General features: G+C 50.1%; 1 protein-coding gene across 9 annotated transcripts in view; it reads left to right on the top strand.

The window, feature by feature from the left end:
- The window catches only part of ATP2B2 (ATPase plasma membrane Ca2+ transporting 2), a 381,370-nt gene that overhangs the window by 165,248 nt on the left and 192,076 nt on the right, over positions 1 to 24,046 (top strand). For all 9 annotated transcript variants that reach the window (XM_003894106.5, XM_031663131.1, XM_009200225.4 and 6 more), the window contains one exon: positions 372 to 466. The gene's annotated coding sequence lies outside the window, so the exon portion shown is untranslated. The remainder of the gene's footprint in view (positions 1 to 371; positions 467 to 24,046) is intronic.

A 24,046-nucleotide genomic window follows, 5' to 3' on the forward strand; every position in this document is an offset into this window, starting at 1 on the left:
GTAGGTGCTCATGAAATACTTATCAAGTGAATAGAACTGCTAGGTGCCCGATGCATGTTAGTTCAATGAGGCAGCCCTCTCTCTGGGGCCCACCACTCAGCCTTCCCAGTCTCAGACAGGGAGACCCCTCCCTGAGTGCAAGCAGGTGGACTTGCACCCCTGAGATGGGCTCTGGGCCCAGGAGGGGCAAAGCCCACCCAGGCTGGTCTGAATGCAGAAGGCAAGAGCTAGGTCCTTGTCAAACCTGTCCCTAGCCTAGAGCCAACACATCGGGGACACTCCACACCACGGTTAACTTCCCTTCTCCTTTCTGACCTGGGTCCCTGTCATGTCACCCACCCCTAACTAATGCCATCTTTCCCCTTTTCCAGAGCTGAACTTCGTCACCAAGTCCCTAGAGCCAGCAAGACATGGGCCTCAGTTTCCAAACCCTGACACCTCTCATTTAACCAGAAGACGTGGAGGGGTGAGTTGGAGACGGGGACTTGGTTGGGGAGTATCAACCTGGGAAGAGAGATGCTGGGAGTGCGGGTTGCCAATGGAGGGTCAACTGAGCAGGAACACAGTGTTTGAAAGCAGCTGTCTTCTCTCTGTCATCCTACTGGGGACATGTATCTTATTTATGCAACATTGGGCCAGTTTGGGGAAATTCCCTGGAAGCCCTATGGCATTTGAATTAGGAGCATGATGTAGACTGTGGAGGAGGAAAGCCCCATCACATCACATGGTAGATGGTTATCAATCCAGGTTCTGTCCCAGCACTGACACTGGGGAGCCCAGGTGGATCTGACACTGCCTCTGCCCTGGGAGGATAGACTGGTGCCTGAATGAAAAGCCAGCAACCTCACCTGGTCCTGCTTCGTTCTTCTACCCTCTGGGTCATGCCCCAGCCTGCACATGAAGACTTGGAGGTGAGGTAGTCAGGTGGGCTTGCTGGGACATGTGTTAAGTGCTGACAGAGAAGACAGGACAGACCAGCTGGGTGGCAGTAGTATGTTTATTGGTTATTGAGAGTTTGGCAGCTGGACTCAGTCCCAGGTTCAAATACCAGTTCTGCAACTGGGACAGCCCCTCTGAGTCTCAGATCCCTCATCTATAAAATGGTATTTTGCAGATGATTCATGTAAAGTGCTTAGCAGAGTAGCTGGAACATAGTAGGTGCTCATTAAATTCTTATCAAATGAATAGACCTGCTAGGTGCCTGATGCATGTTAGTTAAATGAGTCAGCCCTCTCTGAGGCCAGAACACCACTCAACCTTCCAGAGTCAGCATATATGGCAGCTCTGTGAGATTTCTGTGGCTCCTTACTGAAATCAACCATGTCTTCCTCTGTGCTCCTACAGGCCTTTCTTGGGGCCACTGCTATTTGCCTTGCTTGACCAACCTTACGTTAGGGTGATATACAAATCTTGGAGTGCATGCCCAATGGACCCAACATGTAAGAGATCAGAGCTCTCACTGCTCATCTTTCAGCATCAGACACAACTTCTGTTGCACAAGCTTGTCCTCTGAGCCAGAGCTTAGAGTCGTCATCTCGTTTGACCTTCCCAGCAGGCGCTGTTAGCCCTTTTCACAAATGAGAAAACTGACGCCCAGAGAGAAGAAACCTTGCAGCCAGCATGCAACCCTGAGCTTCTAACTGTGCAAGGCAGCATCACTGGCTTCCTACTGCCTTTGTGCCTGCCTGAAGATGAGTAACCACAGACTCAACTCAGGGAGGGAGAAAACAAGCAGACGGGCCACGTGCCTCCCTGCTCAACCCTCAGACACCACCCAGACCTCTTGCTTTGCTAAAGTTTGGTTTCTCGCCCAAGCACTTTGGGACGAACCAGATTGTTTCCAAACACATTACATAATTGCTCACATATTTATTTAATGCCATCTCTTGAATATTAAATGATCCATAATACGGAACAGAAACTTGAGCATCTAAACCCAGCAGCTTTTGATAGGCGTGGGTGGGGAAGGAGGTTGAGGAGAGCCATCTATGAGCCATCCTCAGGGAGAGGCGGTGACATCACTCCTCTCCTCCTCCTGAGATAGGTTGACGAAGGCTTCCCATGCCCATTGGTGGAAACCAGGTAGTAGAGTTTTCACCACGGAGTTCAACCTGTTTTATTATATAATAACAAAGATGCATCATCTTCTCTCTAAAGGATGCTTGAAGCCAGGGCTTAGCTACCTGTTTATTTGGTTACAAGGGTTTACTGAGCACCCTCTATGTGCAGTCATTGTTATACATTTATTCACCTCTCATGTGCCTTTATGAATGGGACAAAGAGACCTCTGGCCTCAGTGGGACTGGGGAGGGATGAACAGGGCCCAAGATAACGTGGTAATGTGAGCAGAGGGCCCCTGTAAGGAGTTTGAATCACAATCTATGTGCAGTGGTGAAGTTATTGGGGGTTTCCAGTAGTCCGATCAATGTTTGAGAAACATCCCTCCAAAGCCAGGAGAGGATGGGGGGTGAGGGGCACATCAGGAAGGGCCAGGTCACAGTTCTAGGTCAGGGGTGCCAGGGGGTGGGGCGAGGAGAATCCAGGGAGGACATGAGGGCCACTCAGACCCTAAGTGGTGACCTTCTAGCCTCAGAAGTGGGTCTGTCCAAGGTGATTCTAAGTTTCTCTGAGGGCAGCGATGGAGGGCCTGGCCTGATGGCCAGCAGGAATCACAGTCACACCAATGTCAATAATCATCTCAGTGCCTAGGAGTCCCCAAGCACCCACTGCATGCCAGGCATTGCAATGAGCCCCTTGTCCTCACCACCAGCCTGTGACATGTACAATTTTGTTATCCTCATTTCACAGAAGAGGAAAGCAAGGCTCAGAGTGGTTAAGTCCAACGCCTGGATTGCCAGGAAGTAGCATCTATCTCCACACATACAACCCATGTTGGTTGAATGAATTCATAGTAACAACAATAGTCACAAAAATCACCATAGCAATCACTTAATACAGGGCTCACTTTGTGCCAGAGCCTGTTCTAAGTGCTTTAGAATGTTTAATCATTTAGTGCTCACAACAGCCCCATAAGACATACATGACCATTCTTATCCCCACTGTACAAAGGAAGAAACTGAAGCAGAGTGTTCGGTGTTAATACCACCCAAGTTGGGATTTGAACCCTGGTAGTATGGTTCTGGAGTTCAGATTTTCAGTAAAATGCAGTGCGGGTGGAAGAAGTAGCATCTGCTGGGAACCAGCACTCCCACCCCGTGCTGTCTGCATTTCCAAGTGGGGTCAAAGCCACTGGCTCACTGTCGATGGGACATTGAGCAGCACGCCTTTTGGGGCAGACCTGGGCTGAGCCCGAGGGGAGGGAGTATGTGCCAGCAGACCCTAAACCCTGAAGACTGACCTGTTCTCTCTGGAGCCAGAGCGAAAGGGCCTCCCAAAGCTTACCCCTCCTGCAACTGCCAAGACGTTCCAACCACAAAGCAGCTCGAGTCACTGCCTCAATAAGGGAATCAAGGAATCTTGTCACTCTCTTTGCCAACAGGAACATCCAGAGAGGAAAACCAACTAAGGGAAGTTGTGGATTCAGAAAATGTTTATGAAAAATGTTTTACCCCAAGACTGTGCCAGAACAACTAAATCCTCCCCAGCAGAAACCCTTTCTAAGTAAAACTGACAGACATCTTTCCTTATACATAAGTTCAATCGGCAGAATGTCCACGTCAGCAATGTATTAGGCAGTTGTAATCAACACCACTTTACAAAGCAACTGACTCATCCTGCCTTAAAATGTGGACAATAATTCCCACCTGAGGGCCATGCTGGGGGATGGGAACCCCATGCTCAAGAAAGTGCTTTGTCAAAGATGGAAACTGGCACAAAGGAGGGTTTTAAAAGGACTTGAGGATTCTTAAACAGTTTATCCTCTTGGGGAGTTTGAACTTTTCTCTGCATTCCTGTTCTCTTCAATGAGAGAACGAAGGAAACAAAAATGTGAGCCCCCTCTGTAGCCAGACTTCCCCAGTCTAAAATTCAGGGAAGGGAACAAAGAGGTTGCATCAACACACGCCCCAAACCTCTGGTAACCACTTGTCAGAGCCAGGGAGCCATCGCACGAGGCCTGTCCTGGGGAGGAGGCGTGGTGCAGTGGGACACTCTGGCCGCAGGTCATCTCCCCTCTGCCAGGTGCAGGTCCCAGCTGTGCAATCCTGGACAAGTTACTTAAGTGCTTCCCACCTCAGTTTTATATTCTTTAAAATGAGAGCCCTCCTTTTTGAGGATGTTGGAAGGATTCAATGGAAGAGAAAATAGGATATGCCCAGCTTAGGGCCTGGAATATTGACGACTGCTCGGTGAGTTTTGTTCTTTTATTGGTCCCCAGTGGGAACAATCACCTCAAATGGTGAGGACCCCAGGCACCTTTGCTGGGACCGTGTTGGTCTCTCTCAGCCACCTGAGGACTGGGAAAACAGAGTCTGTCATCTGTATTAGTTTGTTAGGGCTGCTGTGACACATGACCACAAACTAACAGAAATGTGTTGTCTCACATTCTGGAGACTAGGAGTCCAAGATCAAGGTGTCAGAGGGCTTGGTTCCTTCCAGGGATGGTGAGGGTGACTCTTTCCCGGCCTCTCCCCCAGCTTCTGGTGGTTCGCCAGCCATCTTCGGAGCTCCTTGGAATGGAGAAGTAGCACTCTAGTCCCCTGCCTTCATGTCATCTTCCCCCAGTGAGTGCCTCTGTGTCCAAAGTTCCCTTTTCATAAGGACACCAAGTCATTCCAGGTTAGGACCCATTCTAATGGCCTCATTTTAACTTGATCACCTCTGTAAACACCGTCTGTAAATGCCCATCTGTACCTCACATTCTGGGGTATGAGGGGTTAGGACTTCAATCTATCTTTTCGGAAGGATGTAGTTCAACCCATAGCCCCATCATAATGATTTGAAGCTGATTCTGGACAGACCACCAGTTCTTTCATGACATTTAGGTTCCCAAATAGACTAGAAGAATATTTTACGTCATTCTCTAAAAGTCTGACATCCTTCTAAAAATCACTGATGTCTTAGCTTCCAGGGGATGCCCATTGGCCTTAAACTCCAATCTGGGACTGTGGGATCATTATCTTACATAAAGAGTCTGTAAGTTTAAAGCTGAGCACTTTCTCTGCACAACTATGTTCTAGACTCCAGAAACATGGGAAGCCAGGGACTTAGCTTTCAAGGTGGTTACAGGCAGGAAGGCCACAAAACAGGTAGGTGTACAACTGGCTGTTGCTGGATAGGGGAGTGCCAGGAAGATCATTCCCAAAATGATCTTCAAAGGGTGAGAGAAAGAGGTTTTCTTCCTAGATCACCTCCTGTCTTTGTTTCCCTAGAGAAGTAATGTCCTTCCTGGGTGGTCTGAGAACCTCTGGGGTGCCCCTACTGCCTCTCGTCAGTCACTTGACTTTCATTCTGAGATGACACCCGCTCCTGAGTCTTCCCCCAGGAAGGTGGGAAGTGGCACAGAGACCTGAGCCCATCACCCCCGCTTGGCTGGGATGCCCAGAGAGGTGGGGGGTCAATGCTGGACCCCCTTTATTGCCAGCTCTCCATTTTTTCCTCCCCAGTCATCTCATGGATGTGAGAAAGTTAACTAAGCTTCCCTATCCCGAATATGAGCGGTTCCCACATTGCTTGAACTGAGAGCCTACAATCCGTATTCGCACCCTGACACCAGCACCAAGCAAGTAATCGGGATCACAGGCATGAGCCACCACACCTGCTTAAACTGTATTTTTAAAAGTAAAAGGCTGGAAAGTGAAGGAAGTCCCTAGATTGACTAAATAATATGTTTGCAGCATAGACGTTCTGCTATTTGTCAAACAGGAGTTGCTATAATTAGCAAAAAATCAATTCACATAAAAGTGAAAAAATCTATTCAGGGGTGTGTTCCTTACACCAGAAATATTTAAGATAAAACACACGTTGGCACGCGAAGGGGGACGATTACAGTAGCTGGGAAACTTGCTCATGTGGAAAGTGCTCCTTCTCCAAGGATGCTGGAGGAAGGACAAGCTGCTCAGCAGGAAACAATAAATGTTTTCTTCCTGTTTCTCTATGAAGAGAAAGTGATCAGGCACATTATAGGGCACAAGCAAGGAGTGTCACGGGGCCCAGAGGCAAGGTGGGTAGGGGACTCTGTTACCCTCTTTTCCCCTTAGTCCAGAGAGGCTTCCTGGAGGAAGCAAGATTCTGTGCTGTTTGGCCTAGGCTCTCCTGGCCTGGCATCTCCCCACGTGACCTGTTTCAGTGGAAGCCTCCTTGGGTTGGGCCAGATGCACGCATCGTAACCACCCTTTCCCCATGTTCCCAGGGCTGCTCCATGCCAGCCAGTTGCACAGAGAGTCCTCAGAACAAAAGAACTTCCAGGTAGCCAGGGCTGAAGCCAGGGTGTTGCTGATAGGATCAGGAGCCTCACGCTTGTGAGAACAAAGGCCCAAGAAGAAGCCAGGGGCGCAGAGTAATGCCCACCTCCCACGTTGCTTTTGACAGAGACTACTGTTTTGCCAATTACCACACTGTGGAGGCCAGCCCACAGACCCTGATGGCCAGCCCCACTCCCCTGCCCCTCCTCACCCCGCCTCCCTCCTCACGGATCCCCAGGCCAGAAAGGGAGGCAGCCCTGCTGGCAGCCAGGCCTGGGTGCCGTGGCCACCTTGCAGGGTGTGGCCATACGCTGCAGACTTCTGCAGTGACTGTAGGTGCCGGAGCCGAGCAGTCAGAGGGTACTTGTGTCTGTGGCCTGGGACCCAGCGAGGACACCGGGTGATTCACCGTCATCTCTGGCCAGGTATGGGAGGCTGGGTTCGCAAGGCCCTCCCCACAGCCCTGGACTGGTTGGTCTCCCCAGGAGCCTGGGTCTCCAGTCCAGGGCAGGGCAGTGGTGGGGAGGTAGGGGGTTGCTGAGATGGAAAGGGTGTAAGGAGAGGAATCTGTGAGGCTTTGAGTCCTTGTCTGGGAGGGAGAGTAGAGGGCAAGCCCTGGCCCAGGCAAGCTCTTTAGGTATTGATGAGGAGCCCCAGGGGGCACTATCTCTGGCCTCACCCAGCTCCATAGGCGTGCTCCCTCCAGAGGGCGGTGAAAGCAAACAAGAGCAGGGGCTCTGGAGCCAGAAGACCCAGGTTCACATCCTGATACCCAGGAGTCCACTGGGACATTTACCTCCATCTCTCTGTGCCTCAGTTTTCTACCCTGTAAAATGGGGTTGGTAGTAACAGTTCCTCTTTCATAAGGCTGTGTGAAGATCAAATGAGATAAGCGAGGGAGCCCTTCGACACAGGCAAGTGTCCAGTAGCTGTTAGCTCTGAGCTGCCACCTTTCCCTCCCTGAACATGGGAGCCGCCCTCAGAGGCAGCAAGGCTGATGCTGGAAGGAAAACTAAGAGACCCTTGAGGCTACCTGCCCATCTCAGAGGTGCAAACACAGGGGAGATGACCTAGGTCATGGTGTCAGTTTCTGATCAGACAGACTGGAGTTTGAATCCTGTGTCTGCAAATGGTTTAGCTGGGAAAGCTTACACACGCTCTCGACCCCTTGACCCCATTTTAAAAATACGTGAAATGGGGATAATAATAGGACCTAGCTGATGGGTTATATATAAAGATGAAATTACGCTGTATACATAAAGGGCTTATCCCATGCCTTATACTTAAATTGGGAGCTGCTGTCACCATCACCACCACCATCATCACTATCATCATGATTGTTACTATTATTGTTATTATTATTAGGAAATAGAGACTCAGAGAGGGGAAGGGACTCGCCAGCAGTCATGTAGCAAGTCAGAGGGCAAGGCAGGACTCAGCCCTGGCCCCCTACCCCTCAGTCCCTATTCTTTCCACTCCCCTCAACCCCTCATTGGTCCTAATGGGTCCTTCTTGGCTTTCTGCACACTCATCACAGACAGCTCCCACTGACTTCACTGGTTCTGGGCATGACTCTGGGGGTGCCACACAGGGGAATCTGGCATCCCCCCAAGAGGCTGAGCCAGCAGACAGCCCAGGTTGGAGGTTACTTTGTCTCCATGATCCACAGCACCCCTCTAAAAGCCCTCCCAATCCCTGTGTCCAGGGATCACTGGCCAGGGAAAGTCTCTGAGGGGGCAGGATATAGCTTTGGAGGAAGCTGTCTGGGAACTGCACGCTCCTCAAGCTCCTCGCACCCCAAGGAACTCCTTATATAGGGAATGATTGGAACCCTAACTTCCACCAAAGCTTCCCTGGGCTTTGAGGACAGTCTGGGGGTCATGCTCAAGGGTCTTCCGCTTCTGTTGGCCGGTATACACCGTCTTTGCAGGCTCTGCTCTGTCTCTCCCACCTCCTGACCCTCCCAGGCAGAGATGAACAGAGACAAAAGAGGAGGCAGGGGAGAAAGGAGAAGGAGAGGATGGGGCTTGCTGTAAGGAGAAGAAAGGCTCACACACCTCTTTTAAAAATTCAAATATTATACACACAATCATCATTCCTTTTTACTGAACACTTACTATGCACCAGGCACTGTGTTAAGGACTTGATACATCCTGTCCCAGTTCATCTTCACTACAGCCTTATCAAGTAGAAAATTATTATACCCACTTTGAAGATGAGTAAACTAAAAGGATCTTATTCATCTACTGTGTAATGAATACAGTTGCGAAGCAGATGATACAAAACAATGACAGAATGAGTGAAATGTAACAGGGAGTCCTGGGGACTGTGGCAAATTGGAGACTCTTTTTTTTATTGAGGCATGACACACATAGTAGATAAAGTGCACTAATTTTAAATGCACCACTTTCTACACGTGTTTACACCTGTGTAACCACCACCCAGATTAAAATATTTCTTGTAGCCCAAAATATTCCTTCTGAGGTATTCGAAATTAATTTTTTCCAAATAATATTCTGCAAAACTGTCCCAGCCGAGAGGAACCTAAGGAGACACGATGACTAAATACAATGCCGCGCCCTCGATGGGAACCTGGAAGAGGAAAAGGGTGTTAGGTAAAAACAGAGGAAATGTGAATAAAGTATGGGTGTTAGCTAATATCAATATTGATTCATTGATTATGAGAAAGGTGCCATTCTAATAGAAGATGTGACTAATAGGGGAAACTGAATGCAGCACAGACAAGAACTCTCTGTATTGTCTTTAGGAATTTTTGTGTAAATCTAAAACAGTTCTAAAACAAAAAGGTTATTTCAAGATATTTTACAGATAAGGAGACGGAGGCCCAGAAGAGCAAATCCTCTTCTCAGGGCCCCACAGGAGCAGTGGACTAACTACAGTCAAAAGGCTAGCCAGTGCTCTGGCTGCCAAGGGTGGGGTCAGGGGATGAGCGTGTCAGGGATGCTGGGGTCTCCTTGAATCCATAAGTGCCTTACAGTGGACTCACCTCTGCAGGAAGCTGACCACCCAGCTTCCCCTCTGCTCCCTCCTCCTGAACTCTCCAGGGCTGTTCGTTGAAAATCAGTTCTCCCACTGGTCTTGGCCCCAGAGGGGGTGTTCATGGGCAGCTCCTGTTCTGAGAGCAGGATGTCATCTTCCCACTCCTGCCAGTCTCGATGCAGGTGTCTCTGAGCCCCCCATGCCCAGCACAGGGGTGGCATGAGCACAAGGTGTTGGTTGAGTGTTGGATGGATAGATAAGTGAAAAACTGAAGGAGGGAAGAAATGAATGGCAAGCTGGGTGGTTGAGGGGATTCCAGGGTGTTAGAGAGTGCCAGGAGCATGGGCTCTGCCAACAGATGGCCAGAGTCAAATCCTGACTCTCCCACCTCTAGCCAGGAGAGGTTACCTAACCTCTTTGTGTCTCAATGTCCTCACCCCAGCATGGGGAAAATAGTGTACCTGTCCTTAGAGGGCTGTTCCGGTTAAAGGAGTTGATTGACATGAGGGAGGGAAGTAATAAATAGAAAAGGGAAGGAGAGCTGGGGAGATGATGAATTAGTTGTCATATTGAGAGATGGAAACTTGGACAAAGCCATAAGACTGGCCATTCTCCCAGAAAAGAGGAAAAGGAGCAGCATTGTACAATGGTTAGAGCACAAATTTGGAGGCAGAGCTGCTGGGGATCAAATCCCAATGCCACGACTTACCGGTCATGTGACTTTGGCCAAGTGAGTTAACCTCTCTGTGCCTCGGCGTCCTCATCTGCAAAATGGGTATGATAGCAGTGGCACTCACCTCAGGAAGTGGCTATGAGAACTAAGTAGTTGCCTGGTGTGGGTATAGTGCTTAGAATTGTACCTGATATGTTTACTACAACCCTGGCATATCATGAGTGTGTTTTAAGGAAATAGGAAAGGTTTTGTGCCAGAAGCCCACCCCCTCCCTTGAAGGGGCTCCCACGTTCAGGATGCAGGTCCAGCATCACAAACTCACTTACCTCCTGAGTCCAGGGGAGAAAGGGCCCCTTAATGAAGTCAGGTGGAGAGGGGATGACCTAGTGGCCACATTTTCATCTCTGTGGCCTCACCCGCCTCCAGCCAACTCTGGATGGGCAGTGCTCACAGTATTTTAAGAGAACATAGAAATCTGGATTCTTACGCACTATCCCCCAATTTTTAAACATTGGCATTTAATTCAATTTTATTTTAAGCTCTGAGCAAAACAAACAAATGTATTTTCAGTGGGCTGCTCTCACAAGTAGCTGGTTTGTAGATTCCACTCCAGTCTAGTCCTGCCAGTTCACTTTCTTTTATTTATTTATTTTATTTTATTTTATTTTTGCATTTTAGAGAAGAGGAAACGGAGGCCTAGAGATAAATGCTTGGGCTCTGATATATCTGACCACTTAGTGGAGCCAAGTTCTCCTCTCCCCTGCTACCAGCCACACCCGGGATTCCCGAGGAATCAATCAAGTGGGGGAGGGAACGTCAAGGGGGCATTTTCCCTGTGGACCAGGGTTTTTCCAATAGCATATTTGAAATATGATTTAGGTTAGCCGGACACCATTTGCACCGTGTGTCAGAGGTGCTGCTGGGCATAAAGCAGGAGCCTTCACCACTTCCAAAGCAACAGCAAAGATTCGCAATTTATGGAACCCAACTTCACTTCTAGCCCTGGGTGGGCACCAGGATTCCACCTTCCATGAGCAATGCTAAGGTGGCATGCCAGAGAGGAGTAAGTTCTACCGTGAAGGAAATCACAAAGTAAATGCTAGAGAGGTCAACAAAAGTAGGGAGACATGTTCAGGGGAGACATTTAAGTGTGATATTTTTAAAGAGAAAGTTAAGTTAAAAGCTTGTCACACTCTGAACTTGAGTTGTTTTACTCTTCTCTGTTGAAAACTGCTATCTGGTTCCCACCTACTTAACCTGCCTGCACCTCCACCTTCCCATCTACAAAATGGGCACAAAATCCTAACTCACTTTGTACAGCTTGGGATGAGGATGGAATATGACATTTGTGGAGGATTAAGCAATAAAAACCAGCCATTGTTGTCACTGTCAGCAGCTGCCAGCCCACCTGTTTGCACAAGCAGTGGCTCAAGAGCCTTTCACTCGTGGCCTCTCTTTATCCTAACTATCCACATCTGTGACCTTCGCTTGGAAGAGTCCAGTGCCTCTACCAGCTGTGGAGCACCTAGTGTGTGCCAGGTCCTGTGCTAAATTTTTCCACCTGTGTTCTCTCCTGTAGTCCTCAGAGCAACCCTGGGTGCCAACATCATCATCACCATCTCTGCAGCTGAAGAACCTCAGGTTCTGGGAGAAAACATGAGGCATCCAAGGTCACCCCCAGGTGTGAATGTGACTTTGAGCAAGCCCCATTACCTCTCTGAGCCTCCAGCTTCTTCATCTGTAAAAGGAGGTTCAGGACACCCACCCCAGGGCTGCTGTGAGGCTCTATGAGGTAATGACTTCGAAAGTGCACCGTCAGCTGTAGATCCCAGACAAACAGACAGTGCGGATGTGAGTCCTTCAGAGGCCTACTCCTGTTTGGGATTCAGTGCATTTTAGCAGTAAGGGCTACTGAGAAGTTATTTCAAGTGTCTTTTTCTTGGGTGGTTTCAAATACATCTCCTTTCTCCAACTAACAAGCCCAACACTGGCTTCAGCAGAAGCTCTGCACACAGAAAGTTACTTCCAGTGGAATGACCAGGAGGTAGAAGCGAGATAGGCATGATGGTCACAGGGGAGACAGGATCCCAGAGAAGGTCTCAGGCTATGCAGTCAAACAGATGTAGGATCAAATCCCAGCTCCTCCACTTAGTAGCTGTGTGACCTTGAGACAACTAGCTAACCTCTCTCAGCCTAACACAGAGGGTTGTTATGATGAGGGGGATAAGCACAGCAGCTGAGAAAAAGCAATACACGTGTACTGGGAAGGAAGCCTGCTCAAATAGGGCACAGCAGTACACATACATGGGACCACGAGGAGCTGGAGGGCAGACACTGTACTTTTCATCTTGGCAACCTAGCTCACAGTATTCATTTTCAAAAATAAAATTTTACATTCATTTTCCTTTCTGCCTTGTGCCCACCCACTTAATTCCCCTTGCCTTTCAACCCCCAGCCCCACCATCCCACCTCTGCGAAGTGTGAAAGAATACAGACTCTTGATACCTGACAAACCTGTGCTGAAATCCAAACACTGCCCTGCCTGGATAGTCTTGGATAAGTTACCTCCCCTCGCTGACTCTCAGTCTCCTCTTCTGTAAGTGGGCTAATATTGCCTCTCTAGCAGGGTTGCAGTAACAGTTAGAGATGATGTGTGTGGCTGGCATGGCCTCTGACACAAAGTAGGCATTCTGAAAGTGTCAGCAGAAATGCTGTTGTTCCTTCCAAGTGTAGCCCATGGCCACCTCTGGCTCTCCACTCACACTCAGACTAACTTCCTAAGGAGTTTACAATCAATTTGTCTCTACATCTCAGATGTCACCATACAAGCACCTTGGGTGTATACATCTCTAAAGAGTGGCATTTCACCTCCATTTCCACAATCACTTTACACAATTTCCACACTCTCACTGCTTCTATATTGGTTGAACTTGGAGGGATTAAAATGTCCTTAAAACACCTTAAAAAGGAGCATCAACAGACAAATCATTCTGGATCAAGACCAAATGGCTCAGAGATTAAAACACCTGTCCATAATCACTGACATTAGCCACTGATCATGGGTTTACTCATGCCTGTGAAAGTTCCCAGACTGAAAGTTCATGAATGAAGGATTTTCTGGTCCTGGATACCATCTTAGCCTCAAAGATAGCCTGCAAACTCTTCACTGTTACTTAACTAATAGTTTACAGGGGCTTCTCTGATGCCTTCAGATCAAGGCTAAATTATTAAGAGGTGGGATTGGCTCTGCTTCACTGTGAGGATTTGTGTGGGGGCAGGTGCAGGGCTTGGGAAACCCACGAAGCTGGGTCACATAGGGGCTGGGAAGCCGCAGACGGACAATCTGCTGCTTGGAAGGTGTGTGCCCAGAAGTCTGATGCTGGCAAGGGTCTCAGGCAAAACCTTGCCCAACGTCTGGCTAATATCCACTTACCCTGCATGCAACGCAGTCCCTGTTCTGGGACCCCCTCCTCAAAACTGCGAACAGAGTCTGCTCTGTTTTTAGCTGGAAAAGTCTGGCTTTAATACCTGACATTGTGGGAGGATTGCCACAGCCATATGCCAGGGGCTTGGAGAGTTTATCTGCAGTGACATAGTCCAGTTGCCACTCTGAACCTGCAGTGATGTGTGGCCTGCAGAAGCCACATATGCCATATAGTTTGTTCCAATGCAAATCAAAATGGAAAGGCACTCCTTTTGATTTGGGTAGGCAAAGAAAAAAAAGGAAAAATAAAAAAGAGGCTGGGTGTGGTGGCTCATGCCTGTAATCCTAGCACTTTGGGAGGCCCAGGCAGTCAGATCGCTTGAGGTTAGGAATTCAAGACCAACCTGGCGAAACCCCATCTCTACTAAAAATACAGAAATTAGCTGGGTGTGGTGGTGTGCGCCTGTAATCCCAGCTACTTGGGAGGCTGAGGCACAAAAATCACTTGAACCCAGGAGGTGGAGTTGCAGTGAGCTGAGATTGCGCCACTGCACTCCAGCCTGGGTGACAGAATGAAACTCTGCCTCAAAAAAAAAAAAAAAAAAAAAATTTTTAAAGAATTATTTTTATAATCTCTAAGTCCACCCTCTTTTCTTCGGCATTCATTTAGGATTTCTCTCCACCTGCCTCCTACAGTGAGGAGGTGAGGGGTTTTCCCAGCCTCCACAATTACCTGGCAAGGGCAGGAGTCTGATCTTAAAACCAGCACCCCGCTCCCCTGCTGCTTGCTCCAATGCTGGCTCTAACACCTGGGCCTCTCCCTCCAGGCCCCTGAGCTAATTACAGGCTTCCCTAAGTCATTGTAAGGAAAAGCTAATTAAATCAGGGTCGGCCATTAATTTTCTGGCTAAGGACAGGCAGCCTACACGTCTCTTCAATTCCAGAACCCGGAAACCACGGCTTGGAGCTTCCTTCAAGGTTGGGAATAGGGTTTTATCTGTTAGGGCTGATTTTAGGAAAAGCAGCATGTCCCAGTGACCATAAGGGATCAGGTTGGGAACCTGAAAAACTGGGCTGCAGCCGAATCTATATGGGAACGGGTATGAGGAAGTAAAGTCAAATGTCCCTGCACCCACTATTAGCAATTTGTTGTGAGAAAAACGCCTGCATTCGATCCCAGCCCTGCCACTTGCTATGCAGGTATCCTGGTCCAGAAGTATCCACATGCAAGGCAGGCAGCGTCAGTGCTGGCACAGAGAGTGGAGTGAGTTCTGAGCCAATGTTTGTTGAATGAACAAGTGACTACTGAGTGCCTGGCTCAGTGCCACACACACAGTAAACACCCAAACAATATTTGTTCTCTTGTCCCTCTTGGAATCTTCTTTTGGAACTATAACATTCATGGGATGAGGTGGCTTAAGTTCCTAAAACCTTTATATCAAAACATTCATTGGAAACTTTCCTCCTTTGAGATCAGGCTGAGAGATGTCAGAGGCAGGGTAGGGGCAGGGAACTGAGTTCTCCACTCCTAGAACTCCAAAGCCTCTCATGTACCATCAGACGCCAGCCTGCCCTGCCATGCTGCCATGCATCAGCATACCTCTCTGTAAAGCTGGGCACCTTGACAGGAGTCCCAGCTGTGACTCTTCTCCCTTTCTTGCTCTGTTCCCTCATTAGCCGGCGCTTGGCTGGGAGAAAGCCGGTCAGGAATGGGCTCAGGTGAAGCTGGAGAGCTGAGGCCAAGCAAAGGTTTTGCTGGGGTGAGAGTGGCACTCTCAGCTTGGGGGCATGGTGGCACCCCCAGACCTTTGTCATGGGACAAGGCCAGATTCCCAGGAGTGCCTCCCCTACCCCTTCTAACCTCATTAGCCAAGTCCTCAATAACCCCTTGAAAGGCCCAGGCATTGCACATTGCACCTTCATTATTCGCTCCCACCTCGGCCACTTTATTGCAGATGGAGAGTGATGTGCTTAGCTAATTCAGGGGACCCCTAAAGGTGGGAAACAAATAGGGCAAATCTACAGTATGGCTGAGGACCACTCTGTGTGTCAAGTTCAGCTCAGTGCCCGGAGTACAGATTCCGGAGTCTGGTTTGAATCCCAGCTAGTTGTTTGACCTTGGGCAAGCTGCCTAACTTTTCTGTTCCTCAGTTTCCTCCTCTACAAAATTGGCATAATGATAACAGTATGTCCCTTGTGAGGTTGTTGTAAGAATTAAATGAGCTCATAATATGCCAAGTGTTTAGACAGGGCCTAGTGCATAATTGGTGTTCCATGAACATTAGTCATTACTCATGATCTCAGAACGAATATCTCAGTTTACATTCGCCACAGGCCAGCCTGGTCGGAGAGTATGATGGCTCTCACTTTACAGATGAGGTCCAGGGAGGGGAAGCCACTTGCCCATGGCCGCACAGAACAAAATCCCTGCCCCACACCTGTCCCCGACAGAGGGGAGACTGACAGCACCTGCCAGTGAAAGCGGGGCCCAGGGCAGGGCAGAGGTAGTGAAAGGAGCTTTCAAAGAAGGGCCAGGTCTCCCTCAGAGGCATGAGTGGAGTTGGGAGGTGGCTATAAATACACGAGGCGAGGGGCTCTGTAACTAGGCCAGGAATGTGTGTTAGTCATTGAGGTCAGCACAGCCTCAGCGGTGCTTGACTAGGAGAAAGCGGATCAGGAGTGGGCTCAGGTGAAGCTGGAGAGCTGAGGCTGAGGAGGGGTTTTGCTGGGGTGAGAGTGGCACTCTCAGCTTGGGGGCATGCTGGCACCCCCAGACCTTTGTCATGGGACAAGGGCAGATTCCCAGGAGTGCCTCCCCTACCCCTTCTAACCTCCGAGAAATCCTTCTGTAGCCCAGATCGGATCAAACCTCCAAGCTGCCTAAACCCACAGTCCTGGTTCCCAAAGGCAGACGCGAGTCCCCATTTTGGAGCGGGGCAAGCACACCCTCTCTAGTTTAATACCTGTGCACTTACTTTGATGTGTTAGGAGAAAAATACAACTGGCAAGGCAAATCCATGATATTGTGGCTGTGAATGCTTAAGATAACACTAAGTAGAGAGATATATATGTTTCTAAAAGGGAGGTGATTTCAGGACAGATGCAAAGTATATGCTAGAACTTGCAGACTGGCAAACATCATTACTGGAGTTTGAGGGTTTCTGGTCCACAGACTAAATGGGAATCTTTTTGCTGTGAGGTTCCAAGCCCTACCCGGCCTTCTGATGCTCCCATCCCAACCCCATCCTACCTTCATTCTTGCCGTGCCCACTACCTGGAGTGCCTCACTGGCAAAGGCCAGGTGAAATGTGCTCCTCACTGCAACCTGCACAGGCCGCCCAATCCCCTGTCCATCCACTGCCATTTCCCACACTGCGTGAGGCCATCCTATCTGCGGCCATTGCTCCCTCAGCAACAGGGAAAGCAAGCTCTCTGTCTGTCTTCCTACCTGCTGTGCCCAGCACGGTGCCTAGAGCCAAGCACAGGCCCAGGACGTGACACCCGGTTCACATCCTGGAGCTGTCACTGCCTGGTGCAAGACTGTGCATGTGCAACCTTACGTCTCTGGGCTCAGTCACCTCCCCGTGCAACAGATGGGAATGACGAGCTTCCTTCTCCAGTGGGGTTGCACGGATTCAGTGAGTTTACTCCACCTCAAGGCTTTCTTAGCCCAGTGGCTGGCATGTGCTCGGCACTCCACAAGTAGTGACTGAGTAGTAGTATCATCAATGCTATTGTCGTTATTAAGGGCCAGTGGATATTCATTAAATGAGTCCATAGTGTTGCAGGCTGAAGGGGAGAGAAAAAAGAATAGAGCATGTGTGCATTTAGCCTAGAGAGAAAATTATCAGTGGCTATTTTCCCCACCCCTCTCATTTTGAATATGGGGAAACCATGGCCCACACTGCACCCCTAGGACCAGGACCCAGAACATTTGCCCTTCAGTCTATAGTGCTCCACCATCACCTCCCTCCCCAGGCTGGGGGAAGGGGAAGGGGTGGCTGAGGCCAGATGCACCTGCCCAGTGAGACACTTGCAGGCTCCCCACCCCCAGCCTTCCTCAGCTCCTCGGTGTAGACCCGGGAGACCTGGTTAGGAGTTCCAGGGCTGTGGTCTGCACCGAGCTGGCAGGAGAGTCCTCACTTCACTGAGGCAGTGAATCAAAAGCCTCATTCTTTGCAGACTCCTCGGATAGGTAGAAGCGGACTTGACCTTTGTCGTTTGTTATTTTTAGCAGAGCAGGCAAGGAATGATAAAAACCTGTATAGGAGCTGGCTATAAATAGCCTGTGGCTTTTCTTAAGAAACACACACACACACACACACACACACACCTGAAAATTGTAGATCTAAACAAGCATTGCCCTTCAAAGTAGAATAACAGCATTAGCGTGACACTTTACAATCAGCAAGCCCATTTAAGCTGTCACTTCAGCTCCGCGCACAATTCTACAGGGTGGACACTTCCATAGTCTCCATTTTGCAGATGAGGAAACAAGGAATGAAGTCAGCCAGGAAGGCTCTGGGCATGGCACCTGACACGTGGCGGAAGCCCTGTAAATATCGCTTTCCTTATCACTGAATCTCCGAGAAGTTGAGTAACTTGTCCAGTGCCACGCCAGGAGAAGGAAGAGAAGCAGGACAGACGCCAGGGCCACCTGTCTCCAAGTCCATGAGTCCCCTGGCTGGGGCTGAAGGAAGAAGAATTAGACCTGGAAAGGTCAGAGGAGTGGCACTGGATGTTATGGGGACAGTGGGTTGAGAACTGGAACGACAGGGTGGTATCCGAGGTGCTGGCAGCTGAGAGGGGGTGGCTGTTTGGGAAGTGCCTCTGGGGTCAGCAACGAGAAAGGAAAAAGGAGGAGAGGAAGACAGAAGATCGCTGGCCAACAGCTTTTTAGGGCAGTGCCATGCCAGGGTCACCTCATCCGGCACTGCCCTCCTTTGGGCAGAGTGGGAAATGTCGGTAGGCTCTGTGGCGGGAGGGCTAAAAGCAGGTTATCAACACTGGGATGGGAGCCAACAGAGGCCCAGGGGCTGGGGCCAGGGCAGCCTGCAGCAGGGAGGAACAGGTTGAGGGTAACCAAATCAGAAAGGGGTCCTGAAACTTGAAAGGTAATGAACTCCAGGTAACCATGTTGAGGGCCTGCCCAGGGTTCTGTGGTGTGCTGGTAAATGTTTCACAACCAGCTGTCAGGGAGGTGGATGTCCTGCTCTCCAGTGCTTGCTAATTTCTGTGGTGTCAATGCTCCCGCCTTGGCAGATTGTAAGCTGCCAACATGAGATCACTGACACGCACAATCGGCTCTCATGAGTCAGTATAAGCAACTCCAGAACAAGACTGCTGCCACACTATGCCACACAAGATGGAGATACTTATGTCCTGCTTGTTTCAAGGGAAAAGAGAAGGGGCTTATGGGCAGTTTTTAAGCTATCATTAATTGTGCATGTAACACATGACAGGCAAAGTATTTTACAGGCACTATCTCAGTTAATTCTCAGTACACAACTGCAAAGTAGATATCATTGCCACATTAATGATGAAGAAACCAGGCTCAGAAGGGTGAAGTGACTTGCCCAAGGTCACAAAGCCCAGTGTGTGGTGGAGCTCAGACTTAAGCCCAGGCCTGTGTGAGTTCAGAGCCTGTGCCCCAGACATATACCACCTGGCCTCTAGCCAGGGTAGTTGTGGGAGCTCAGTTGGGCCTGGGTTTTCAGGCAGAGGCTGTGGGTGGGTTCCTCTGCAGAGCTGGCAGCTGAGAGCTCCCACCAAGTCACAGGGGAAATGGTTACCACCCTTGGGGAAGGTCCTGAGAAGATTGAGACAACCCCCATGGGGAGAAAGCAGAGCAGGAAACGACCCTCTTAATACTGAAGAAATAAACCAACGGTATCTTCAGATTACCCCTCACTTTGTTTGAAATCTAAGATCAGATTGTCTATGAATCAAAAGTGTTGTCACCTTTGCAGAATAGAGATGAAAAAGCAAGCTAGATGTCCCTGAGCACCCACTATGTGCCATGTACATATGTATTACTCATTACGCCTCCCAACACTCCCATGATTGCAGGTGTTATCAGTCCCATTTTACAGATGTATTAATAGAAACCAAGGTTCACATTGGCCAAGTGACTAGCACAAGGTTACCCAATGGTAAGTGGCAGAGCTGGGCTTCAATCCCACATCTCTTTGATGCCCAAGACCCTGCTCTATCCTCTGTGTCCCCCAGAAAGAAACAACACCTTATATCCAAGAATCTACTTACAGTTTACAGAGATCCTTCCATACCCTTCTTTTATTTGGCTACTGCTAACCAGCCCCTGGGGAGGTTAGGAAGGCTGGGGGGATAAGGTCAGCACTCCCCGGGCCCACGGCAGCTGTCTTGCCCAATAACTCCTGATCTAGTTCTCTTCCCACCCCCTTGGAGCTGCCTGCCGGCGGACGTGCAGTGAAAGAGGTGGCCCAGCCTTTCAGGAAGTCTCATCCACAGAGGGCCTGCAGAGTGGCCACAAGGCTGGGGTTGTCCCCACTGCTGGTGGCAGGCCGCCTTGGAGAGCCTATGCTCTTTGGAGCTGTGTCTGATGAAGATGAGCCCTGAGAAAGGTAGCCCCACATAAGGGGGGTTCCTTTTGGGGCTAACAGGCAACCATGGAGTGAGTACTTGCTTCCAAGCCATGGTCTGGCTGAGTGTGCTCAAGGCAGGTGGTGACTACTCTCTGGGCCTCAGGATCCCTATCTGTCAAATGGAAAGCTAGGGCTGAACAGAGGAATGCAGCAGCACCCCCAGCCCTGAGGCACTGCAAGTCCACATAAACCAGCCCCAAAGGCAGATTCCAAAGGGAATTTCATCTCAATTGCCCATGACCCTGGCCTCAGTCTCCCCTTGTGCCAGGGTGCCCCCTCAGCCGCCTGCACATTCGAGACTCCGTGAATGTCTGCTGGCTGTTCTCCTCCCAGCTGTGGCCCTGTGAAAGCAGGGCCCCTTTCCTCCTTGCTGATGTGTCCTGGGCTCGGAGTCCACCCCAGATCACGGCATATTGAGTGGGTCATAGGACCTGCGGAAGGCAAGACATGACTGTGCCGCACTGCCGCGTTGCAGATGCTATTGCATGCAGGGCCTTCACCGAGGGCTTCATGTTCATCATCGGGTTCCATCCTGAAAACCCTTCCCAGCTGCCCCGCTTCCCATGGTGAGGACAGAAATCTGTAGAGTGGTCCACAGGGGCCCCCACTGCCTCTCCTGTCCCTTGCCCACAGCCTTCCGGGCCTCCTTTTAATTCATTGAGAACTACTAAGTTTTTCTGGTCTCAGGGCCTTTGCACAAGCCACACCCTTTGTCAGGAACACTGCCTCTCCTCTTAGCTACTGAACTCCCACTCCAGCCTGCAGAACCCAGCTCAGTCATCGCCCCCTCGAGGAAAACCTCTGTGATGCTTCCTCCTCTTGCCAGAGACACCAGGGGCCTCCTGCTGAGCATGCTCTCACCCCTCTGTAAATACACATTGGTTTGTGTGATCATTTCATTTCATGGCTGTCTCTAAACCCTCTTGAGAGCAGACACCATGGGCGTTTCTGCTTACCACTGTATTCTCAGTGCCTAGCACAGAACCTGGGAAGGAGATGCTCAATGGGTATTTGTGAAATAAGTAAGTCGATGGAGAAGCAGGAAGCATATGGCCTCGTGCCCATTTTACAAATGAGGAGCCTGAGGCCAGAGAGGTTGAGGGACTTGCCCAAAGTTACACAGCCCATCACGGTAAAGCAGAGATTGGAGCAAGGGCCACCAGACTCCAGCTCCCAAATTCTTTGTACCACTTCAGAATTGCTGCCTGTGGGTGCAATGGAGGACTGAGGCAGAGTCCCAGAGGGTGGGGCTGGAGTGACAGGAAAGGGCTGTGGTTGCTCTGAGAACCCTGGCTGCCTGCAAACCTCACAGAGAGGGAGCCCGCAGCCCCTCTGCTCCTATGCAAGCCTTCCAGGAAAGATCTGAGCTCTCATTCTGACTCCGGATGTGTCATCCTAGGTTTGTTACCACCAATCTCTACATCTCAGTTTCTTCATCAATAAAATAGGGGTGATACTCTCCACATAGCAAGACTGTTGGGGACAGAAGGGGGCTAGGGATGTAAGTGTGTGTGTGTGTGTGTGCGCTTTAGCACCCAGGAACACGCTCAGCAGAGGTAGCTGATGTGGCCCCTGTGACCTCTGAGCCATTCAGGCTGGACATGCAGGCCCCTGGGATGACCACATTTTATTCCCTAACTTCTTACTGGTTATATTCCCAGCAGTGTTGACCACCCAGTGAGTCGGCAGTTAGGCCTGCCAGTTCACAGCATTCTCAGTCGTCACCCCTCTGCTCTAGGAATCCTCTTTCCCTGCTGGGTCCCCAACCCTCTTCAGCAGGAAGATGACAGAGAGATCACAGGCTTCAGGGAAGACAATACATACCTGGATCCTCAATCCTGTGCCACAGAGCTGTGCACCCTTGAACAAGCCACACACCCTCTCTGGGCTCATTTCCTAGCCTCTAGGTTGAAGACTGATAACATCAAACTCTGCTGGGGTAGTAGTTAAGAGCCTGGCACACAGTAGGTGCTCCATAAATGTCAGGTTCCCTTTCCTCTTCTGACATTCCTGGATTCATCATCCCCACCCGCTCCCTTTCCTCCTTTCTTCTGCTCTTCTTCCTTCAGGGAGGCAGCCTTTCAGCAAGAGTGAAAACACACACATGTCAATGTTAGCTAGGGATCCCAGTACAGAGCCTCACATTCAGTGAGAGCTGAATAAATATTTGTTGAGTCCAGGGTTGGACTCAAGCACCCTGGTCCCAGTTGGGACATCTCTGGGCAGTGGGATCTGAGTGGAGTTGGGGTCTCCCTTGACCCTTCCCAAGTTGGGCACGGGGAGGGAGCCCCATTCATTGACAGCTCAGGAAATAGCAACTCCTAAGCCAGGACCCCTAAATGAGTCCAAAGAATATTTCCAGAGCCACAAAGAGATGCAAACACCTTCCAAAACTACTAGAAGAATTGCTTTTCATTCAACAAACCTGCACCCATCAGTTCAATCAATATTGAGGATCTTTTTCCAGTGCTGGGAAATGACTCAGGCAAGTGACAGTTTCCTATTCCTGGGGAGTACCCCAGCCAGATGGACAAGACGGATGCATAGAAAAACATTCATTGCAAGAAACTCTTCTTGGGGCACGGGGAAAGGGGGGATGGAGGGAAAATTAAGGAAGGCTTTGTGGAGGAGAGGCTGCCAGAGCTGAGTCTTGAAGGATCAGTAGGAGTTCTCCAGGTAGAGAAGTGGAAAGGGAAGGCATCCCTGGCAGAGGGGGTGGCACATGTAAAGACGCAGAGGCATGGAAATGCAAGAGTGTCTTTGGAGCAACAAAGACCCACTGTGGGGTCTGAGGGTAATGGGAGCAGTCTGGAGTAGTTATTCGGGCCTCATGAGCCACAGTGAGGAGTTTGGATTTGATGCTGAGAGCACAAAGGAACCAAAGAAGGGTTTGGAGGAATGTAGGCAGCGCCCCAAGGCTGCAGGGAGTTAGGAAATGGCCAGGGGATGGCAGCGGAGGAGGAGGGAGGACAGTGAGGAGGCAGGATTGATAGCTGGGAGTGGGCAGCATGTATGACTCTGCATTACCAAGGAGGCATTAGCTCTGAGGGGCAGTGCAGATGAGACCATGGCCTTGTGCCTGGGAAAGGCAGCCTGCCCCAGAGTGTCCTCTGAGAGTAGCTCCTGCTTCCCCTTCTTCCAGGAGGAAAGGCACCAGATCCCTCATTGTTTCCACAGTAACACTGTGAGCTCATGGCCCTGACCTTGGCCTCTGGCCTTCTAGAGGGGAGGCAGGGTCAACCATCACCACTCACCTGCCCCACATAGGTGGAGCCTAGGGTGGGCCCTCATGGGGCTAAGATTTTCTAAGCTGTGTGGCCAGGAAGATATGCCCACCGCTTTGGGAAACCTAGGTCCCAAGCGGTTCCTGGACCCAGGTTCACCCCACCTCCCACAGGGTTCTTGGGCTCGCCGCAGGGCCTCCTGCAGTTCCTGTTTCAAGTTCCAATTCCCCTACTCACTCTGTGACCTCGGGCTACATTGTTTTACCTGTACCTCAGTTTCCTCATCTATAAAATGGGAATAAACATAGGATCCACCTCCCAGGGTTTTGTGAGGAACACACAATGAGGTGTGTGCACAGAATGCCTGGCACATAGTAGGATGTCAGTGCGAATGGTGGCTGGCCAGAATTCTCCAGAAGCCAGGCCTACAACCTCCTCCCTGAGGGGGCAAGGACCAGTAGGAGGAGGAAAGAACTGGTGACCTGCATTCAAATCTCAGTAGACTAGAGACCAGCCCAGCCCCAGCCCTGCAGGTGGTATCTAGGAACCCTTATCTATCAGCCAGAGGAGGTGGAAGGCACCCACTCTCCACCAGCGTTTTCCCTGGGGCCTGCTGGAGAATCTCACCTTCTGCTTCTTCCACTAATAACAGCTGCCATTCTCCTTTAACTTGCAACCCCGCCAAATAGGTATTATCATACCCATTTTGCAGATGAAAAAAAAACTGGGACTCAGGGAGG

This window comes from Papio anubis, chromosome 2, assembly GCF_008728515.1.
Source record: "Papio anubis isolate 15944 chromosome 2, Panubis1.0, whole genome shotgun sequence".
Lineage (NCBI taxonomy): Eukaryota > Metazoa > Chordata > Mammalia > Primates > Cercopithecidae > Papio > Papio anubis.